Source organism: Coregonus lavaretus (assembly GCF_964263955.1).
Source record: "Coregonus lavaretus genome assembly, contig: HAP1_SCAFFOLD_3679, whole genome shotgun sequence".
NCBI lineage: Eukaryota > Metazoa > Chordata > Actinopteri > Salmoniformes > Salmonidae > Coregonus > Coregonus lavaretus.
Window position 1 is genome coordinate 25,103 of NW_028163981.1, and position 8,086 is coordinate 33,188.

Here is an 8,086-nt window from a genome sequence, read left to right on the forward strand (position 1 = left end):
CATTTTGGATTTTACTTTTGAAATGTTCATGCCATGATTTGTAATAATGGTGATCATTTGTAATAAATTATGTGTGTGTATATAATACATGTTTCCTATGTCTTGGTCTCTTCTCTGAGTAATCTGAGTAATGATAACATTTCAGTGGATGTCTGTATTGGAGGTCCTGTGGCAGTTATAATGTGTCTATAACGTGTTGTTTAGCCTGTACCTCTACCTGTCCTGCTGTGAAGGACTTATAACGTGTTGTTTAGCCTGTACCTCTACCTGTCCTGCTGTGAAGGACTTATAACGTGTTGTTCAGCCTGTACCTCCACCTGTCCTGCTGTGAAGGACTTATAACGTGTTGTTCAGCCTGTACCTCCACCTGTCCTGCTGTGAAGGACTTATAACGTGTTGTTTAGCCTGTACCTCCACCTGTCCTGCTGTGAAGGACTTATAACGTGTTGTTCAGCCTGTACCTCTACCTGTCCTGCTGTGAAGGACTTATAACGTGTTGTTTAGCCTGTACCTCTACCTGTCCTGCTGTGAAGGACTTATAACGTGTTGTTTAGCCTGTACCTGTCCTGCTGTGAAGGACTTATAACGTGTTGTTTTGCCTGTACCTGTCCTGCTGTGAAAGACTTATAACGTGTTGTTTAGCCTGTACCTCCACCTGTCCTGCTGTGAAGGACTTATAACGTGCTGTTCAGCCTGTACCTGTCCTGCTGTGAAGGACTTATAACGTGTTGTTTAGCCTGTACCTCCACCTGTCCTGCTGTGAAGGACTTATAACGTGTTGTTCAGCCTGTACCTCCACCTGTCCTGCTGTGAAGGACTTATAACGTGTTGTTCAGCCTGTACCTGTCCTGCTGTGAAGGACTTATAACGTGTTGTTCAGCCTGTACCTCTACCTGTCCTGCTGTGAAAGACTTATAACGTGTTGTTTAGCCTGTACCTCTACCTGTCCTGCTGTGAAGAACTTATAACGTGTTGTTTAGCCTGTACCTCCACCTGTCCTGCTGTGAAGGACTTATAACGTGTTTAGCCTGTACCTGTCCTGCTGTGAAGGACTTATAACGTGTTGTTTAGCCTGTACCTCTACCTGTCCTGCTGTGAAGGACTTATAACGTGTTGTTTAGCCTGTACCTGTCCTGCTGTGAAGGACTTATAACGTGTTGTTCAGCCTGTACCTCCACCTGTCCTGCTGTGAAGGACTTATAACGTGTTGTTTAGCCTGTACCTCTACCTGTCCTGCTGTGAAGAACTTATAACCTGTTGTTTAGCCTGTACCTCCACCTGTCCTGCTGTGAAGGACTTATAACGTGTTTAGCCTGTACCTGTCCTGCTGTGAAGGACTTATAACGTGTTGTTTAGCCTGTACCTCTACCTGTCCTGCTGTGAAGGACTTATAACGTGTTGTTTAGCCTGTACCTGTCCTGCTGTGAAGGACTTATAACGTGTTGTTCAGCCTGTACCTCCACCTGTCCTGCTGTGAAGGACTTATAACGTGTTGTTTAGCCTGTACCTGTCCTGCTGTGAAGGACTTATAACGTGTTGTTTAGCCTGTACCTCTACCTGTCCTGCTGTGAAGGACTTATAACGTGTTGTTTAGCCTGTACCTCCACCTGTCCTGCTGTGAAGGACTTATAACGTGTTGTTCAGCCTGTACCTCCACCTGTCCTGCTGTGAAGGACTTATAACGTGTTGTTTAGCCTGTACCTCTACCTGTCCTGCTGTGAAGGACTTATAACGTGTTGTTTAGCCTGTACCTCTACCTGTCCTGCTGTGAAGGACTTATAACGTGTTGTTTAGCCTGTACCTGTCCTGCTGTGAAGGACTTATAACGTGTTGTTTAGCCTGTACCTCTACCTGTCCTGCTGTGAAAGACTTATAACGTGTTGTTTAGCCTGTACCTGTCCTGCTGTGAAAGACTTATAACGTGTTGTTCAGCCTGTACCTCTACCTGTCCTGCTGTGAAGGACTTATAACGTGTTTTTTAGCCTGTACCTGTCCTGCTGTGAAAGACTTATAACGTGTTGTTCAGCCTGTACCTCTACCTGTCCTGCTGTGAAAGACTTATAACGTGTTGTTTAGCCTGTACCTGTCCTGCTGTGAAGGACTTATAACGTGTTGTTTAGCCTGTACCTGTCCTGCTGTGAAGGACTTATAACGTGTTGTTTAGCCTGTACCTCTACCTGTCCTGCTGTGAAGGACTTATAACGTGTTGTTTAGCCTGTACCTCTACCTGTCCTGCTGTGAAGGACTTATAATGTGTTGTTTAGCCTGTACCTCCACCTGCTGTGAAGGACTTATAACGTGTTGTTTAGCCTGTACCTGTCCTGCTGTGAAGGACTTATAACGTGTTGTTCAGCCTGTACCTCTACCTGTCCTGCTGTGAAGGACTTATAACGTGTTGTTCAGCCTGTACCTCTACCTGTCCTGCTGTGAAGGACTTATAACGTGTTGTTCAGCCTGTACCTGTCCTGCTGTGAAGGACTTATAACGTGTTGTTTAGCCTGTACCTCTACCTGTCCTGCTGTGAAGGACTTATAACGTGTTGTTTAGCCTGTACCTCTACCTGTCCTGCTGTGAAGGACTTATAACGTGTTGTTTAGCCTGTACCTGTCCTGCTGTGAAGGACTTATAACGTGTTGGTTAGCCTGTACCTGTCCTGCTGTGAAGGACTTATAACGTGTTGTTTATCCTGTACCTCCACCTGTCCTGCTGTGAAGGACTTATAACGTGTTGTTTAGCCTGTACCTCTACCTGTCCTGCTGTGAAGGACTTATAACGTGTTGTTTAGCCTGTACCTCCACCTGTCCTGCTGTGAAGGACTTATAACGTGTTGTTTAGCCTGTACCTGTCCTGCTGTGAAGGACTTATAACGTGTTGTTTAGCCTGTACCTGTCCTGCTGTGAAGGACTTATAACGTGTTGTTTAACCTGTACCTCTACCTGTCCTGCTGTGAAGGACTTATAACGTGTTGTTTAGCCTGTACCTGTCCTTCTGTGAAGGACTTATAACGTGTTGTTTAGCCTGTACCTCTACCTGTCCTGCTGTGAAGGACTTATAACGTGTTGTTTAGCCTGTACCTCTACCTGTCCTGCTGTGAAGGACTTATAATGTGTTGTTTAGCCTGTACCTGTCCTGCTGTGAAGGACTTATAACGTGTTGTTTAGCCTGTACCTGTCCTGCTGTGAAGGACTTATAACGTGTTGTTTAGCCTGTACCTCTACCTGTCCTGCTGTGAAGGACTTATAACGTGTTGTTCAGCCTGTACCTCCACCTGTCCTGCTGTGAAGGACTTATAACGTGTTGTTTAGCCTGTACCTGTCCTGCTGTGAAGGACTTATAACGTGTTGTTTAGCCTGTACCTCTACATGTCCTGCTGTGAAGGACTTATAACGTATTGTTTAGCCTGTACCTCTACCTGTCCTGCTGTGAAGGACTTATAACGTGTTGTTTAGCCTGTACCTCTACCTGTCCTGCTGTGAATGATTTATAACGTGTTGTTTAGCCTGTACCTCTACCTCTCCTGCTGTGAAGGACTTATAACGTGTTGTTTAGACTGTACCTCTACCTGTCCTGCTGTGAAGGACTTATAACGTGTTGTTTAGCCTGTACCTCTACCTGTCCTGCTGTGAAGGACTTATAACGTGTTGTTTAGCCTGTACCTCTACCTGTCCTGCTGTGAATGACTTATAACGTGTTGTTTAGACTGTACCTCTACCTGTCCTGCTGTGAAACTTATAACGTGTTGTTTAGCCTGTACCTCTACCTGTCCTGCTGTGAAGGACTTATAACGTGTTGTTCAGCCTGTACCTCTACCTGTCCTGCTGTGAAGAACTTATAACGTGTTGTTTAGCCTGTACCTCTACCTGTCCTGCTGTGAAGGACTTATAACGTGTTGTTCAGCCTGTACCTCTACCTGTCCTGCTGTGAAGAACTTATAACGTGTTGTTTAGCCTGTACCTGTCCTGTTGTGAAGGACTTATAATGTGTTGTTTAGCCTGTACCTCTACCTGTCCTGCTGTGAAGGACTTATAACCTGTTGTTTAGCCTGTACCTGTCCTGCTGTGAAGGACTTATAACGTGTTGTTTAGCCTGTACCTCTACCTGTCCTGCTGTGAAGGACTTATAACGTGTTGTTCAGCCTGTACCTCTACCTGTCCTGCTGTGAAGGACTTATAACGTGTTGTTTAGCCTGTACCTCCACCTGTCCTGCTGTGAAGGACTTATAACGTGTTGTTCAGCCTGTACCTCCACCTGTCCTGCTGTGAAGGACTTATAACGTGTTGTTTAGCCTGTACCTCCACCTGTCCTGCTGTGAAGGACTATTAACCTATTGTTTAGCCTGTACCTGTCCTGCTGTGAAGAACTTATAACGTGCTGTTTAGCCTGTACCTCTACCTGTCCTGCTGTAATGGACTTATAATGTGTTGTTTAGCCTGTACCTCCACCTGTCCTGCTGTGAAGGACTTATAACGTGTTGTTCAGCCTGTACCTCTACCTGTCCTGCTGTGAAGGACTTATAACGTGTTGTTCAGCCTGTACCTCTACCTGTCCTGCTGTGAAGGACTTATAACGTGTTGTTCAGCCTGTACCTCTACTGCTGTGAAGGACTTATAACGTGTTGTTTAGCCTGTACCTCTACCTGTCTTGCTGTGAAGGACTTATAACGTTTTGTTTAGCCTGTACCTCCACCTGTCCTGCTGTGAAGGACTTATAACGTGTTGTTTAGCCTGTACCTCTACCTGTCCTGCTGTGAAGGACTTATAACGTGTTGTTTAGCCTGTACCTCTACCTGTCCTGCTGTGAAGGACTTATAACGTGTTGTTTAGCCTGTACCTCTACCTGTCCTGCTATGAAGGACTTATAATGTGTTGTTTAGCCTGTACCTCTACCTGTCCTGCTGTGAAGGACTTATAACGTGTTGTTTAGCCTGTACCTCCACCTGTCCTGCTGTGAAGGACTTATAACGTGTTGTTCAGCCTGTACCTCTACCTGTCCTGCTGTGAAGGACTTATAACGTGTTGTTTAGCCTGTACCTCTACTGCTGTGAAGGACTTATAACGTGTTGTTTAGCCTGTACCTCTACCTGTCTTGCTGTGAAGGACTTATAACGTGTTGTTCAGCCTGTACCTCCACCTGTCCTGCTGTGTAGGACTTATAACGTGCTGTTTAGCCTGTACCTCTACCTGTCCTGCTGTGAAGGACTTATAACGTGTTTTTCAGCCTGTACCTCTACCTGTCCTGCTGTGAAGGACTTATAACGTGTTGTTTAGCCTGTACCTCTACCTGTCCTGCTGTGAAGGACTTATAACGTGTTGTTCAGCCTGTACCTCCACCTGTCCTGCTGTGAAGGACTTATAACGTGTTGTTCAGCCTGTACCTCTACCTGTCCTGCTGTGAAGGACTTATAACGTGTTGTTCAGCCTGTACCTCTACCTGTCCTGCTGTGAAGGACTTATAACGTGTTGTTTAGCCTGTACCTCTACCTGTCCTGCTGTGAAGGACTTATAACGTGTTGTTCAGCCTGTACCTCTACCTGTCCTGTTGTGAAGGACTTATAATGTGTTGTTTAGCCTGTACCTCTACCTGTCCTGCTGTGAAGGACTTATAACCTGTTGTTTAGCCTGTACCTGTCCTGCTGTGAAGGACTTATAACGTGTTGTTTAGCCTGTACCTCTACCTGTCCTGCTGTGAAGGACTTATAACGTGTTGTTCAGCCTGTACCTCTACCTGTCCTGCTGTGAAGGACTTATAACGTGTTGTTTAGCCTGTACCTCCACCTGTCCTGCTGTGAAGGACTTATAACGTGTTGTTCAGCCTGTACCTCCACCTGTCCTGCTGTGAAGGACTTATAACGTGTTGTTTAGCCTGTACCTCCACCTGTCCTGCTGTGAAGGACTTATAACCTATTGTTTAGCCTGTACCTGTCCTGCTGTGAAGGACTTATAACGTGTTGTTTAGCCTGTACCTCTACCTGTCCTGTTGTGAAGGACTTGTAACGTGTTGTTCAGCCTGTACCTCTACCTGTCCTGCTGTGAAGAACTTATAACGTGCTGTTTAGCCTGTACCTCTACCTGTCCTGCTGTAATGGACTTATAATGTGTTGTTTAGCCTGTACCTCCACCTGTCCTGCTGTGAAGGACTTATAACGTGTTGTTTAGCCTGTACCTGTCCTGCTGTGAAAGACTTATAACGTGTTGTTCAGCCTGTACCTCCACCTGTCCTGCTGTGAATGACTTATAACGTGTTGTTTAGCCTGTACCTCTACCTGTCCTGCTGTGAAGGACTTATAACGTGTTGTTTAGCCTGTACCTCTACCTGTCCTGCTGTGAAGGACTTATAACGTGTTGTTTAGCCTGTACCTCTACCTGTCCTGCTGTGAAGGACTTATAACGTGTTGTTTAGCCTGTACCTCTACCTGTCCTGCTATGAAGGACTTATAACGTGTTGTTTAGCCTGTACCTCTACCTGTCCTGCTGTGAAGGACTTATAACGTGTTGTTTAGCCTGTACCTCCACCTGTCCTGCTGTGAAGGACTTATAACGTGTTGTTCAGCCTGTACCTCTACCTGTCCTGCTGTGAAGGACTTATAACGTGTTGTTTAGCCTGTACCTCTACTGCTGTGAAGGACTTATAACGTGTTGTTTAGCCTGTACCTCTACCTGTCTTGCTGTGAAGGACTTATAACGTTTTGTTTAGCCTGTACCTCCACCTGTCCTGCTGTGAAGGACTTATAACGTGTTGTTCAGCCTGTACCTCTACCTGTCCTGCTGTGAAGAACTTATAACGTGTTGTTTAGCCTGTACCTCTACCTGTCCTGCTGTGAAGGACTTATAACGTGTTGTTTAGCCTGTACCTCCACCTGTCCTGCTGTGTAGGACTTATAACGTGTTTTTCAGCCTGTACCTCTACCTGTCCTGCTGTGAAGGACTTATAACGTGTTGTTTAGCCTGTACCTCTACCTGTCCTGCTGTGAAGGACTTATAACGTGTTGTTCAGCCTGTACCTCCACCTGTCCTGCTGTGAAGGACTTATAACGTGTTGTTCAGCCTGTACCTCTACCTGTCCTGCTGTGAAGGACTTATAACGTGTTGTTCAGCCTGTACCTCCACCTGTCCTGCTGTGTAGGACTTATAACGTGCTGTTTAGCCTGTACCTCTACCTGTCCTGCTGTGAAGGACTTATAACGTGTTGTTTAGCCTGTACCTCCACCTGTCCTGCTGTGAAGGACTTATAACGTGCTGTTTAGTCTGTACCTCTACCTGTCCTGCTGTGAAGGACTTATAACGTGTTGTTTAGCCTGTACCTCTACCTGTCCTGCTGTGAAGGACTTATAACGTGTTGTTTAGCCTGTACCTCTACCTGTCCTGCTGTGAATGACTTATAACATGTTTAGCCTGTACCTCTACCTGTCCTGCTGTGAAACTTATAACGTGTTGTTTAGCCTGTACCTCTACCTGTCCTGCTGTGAAGGACTTATAACGTGTTGTTTAGCCTGTACCTCTACCTGTCCTGTTGTGAAGGACTTATAACGTGTTGTTTAGCCTGTACCTCTACCTGTCCTGCTGTGAAGGACTTATAACCTGTTGTTTAGCCTGTACCTGTCCCGCTGTGAAGGACTTATAACGTGTTGTTTAGCCTGTACCTCCACCTGTCCTGCTGTGAAGGACTTATAACGTGTTGTTTAGCCTGTACCTCCACCTGTACTGCTGTGAAGGACTTATAACCTGTTGTTTAGCCTGTACCTGTCCTGCTGTGAAGGACTTATAACGTGTTGTTTAGCCTGTACCTCTACCTGTCCTGTTGTGAAGGACTTATAACATGTTGTTCAGCCTGTACCTCTACCTGTCCTGCTGTGAAGGACTTATAACGTGTTGTTTAGCCTGTACCTCTACCTGTCCTGTTGTGAAGAACTTATAACGTGTTGTTCAGCCTGTACCTCTACCTGTCCTGCTGTGAAGAATTTATAACGTGCTGTTTAGCCTGTACCTCTACCTGTCCTGCTGTAATGGACTTATAATGTGTTGTTTAGCCTGTACCTCCACCTGTCCTGCTGTGAAGGACTTATAACGTGTTGTTTAGCCTGTACCTG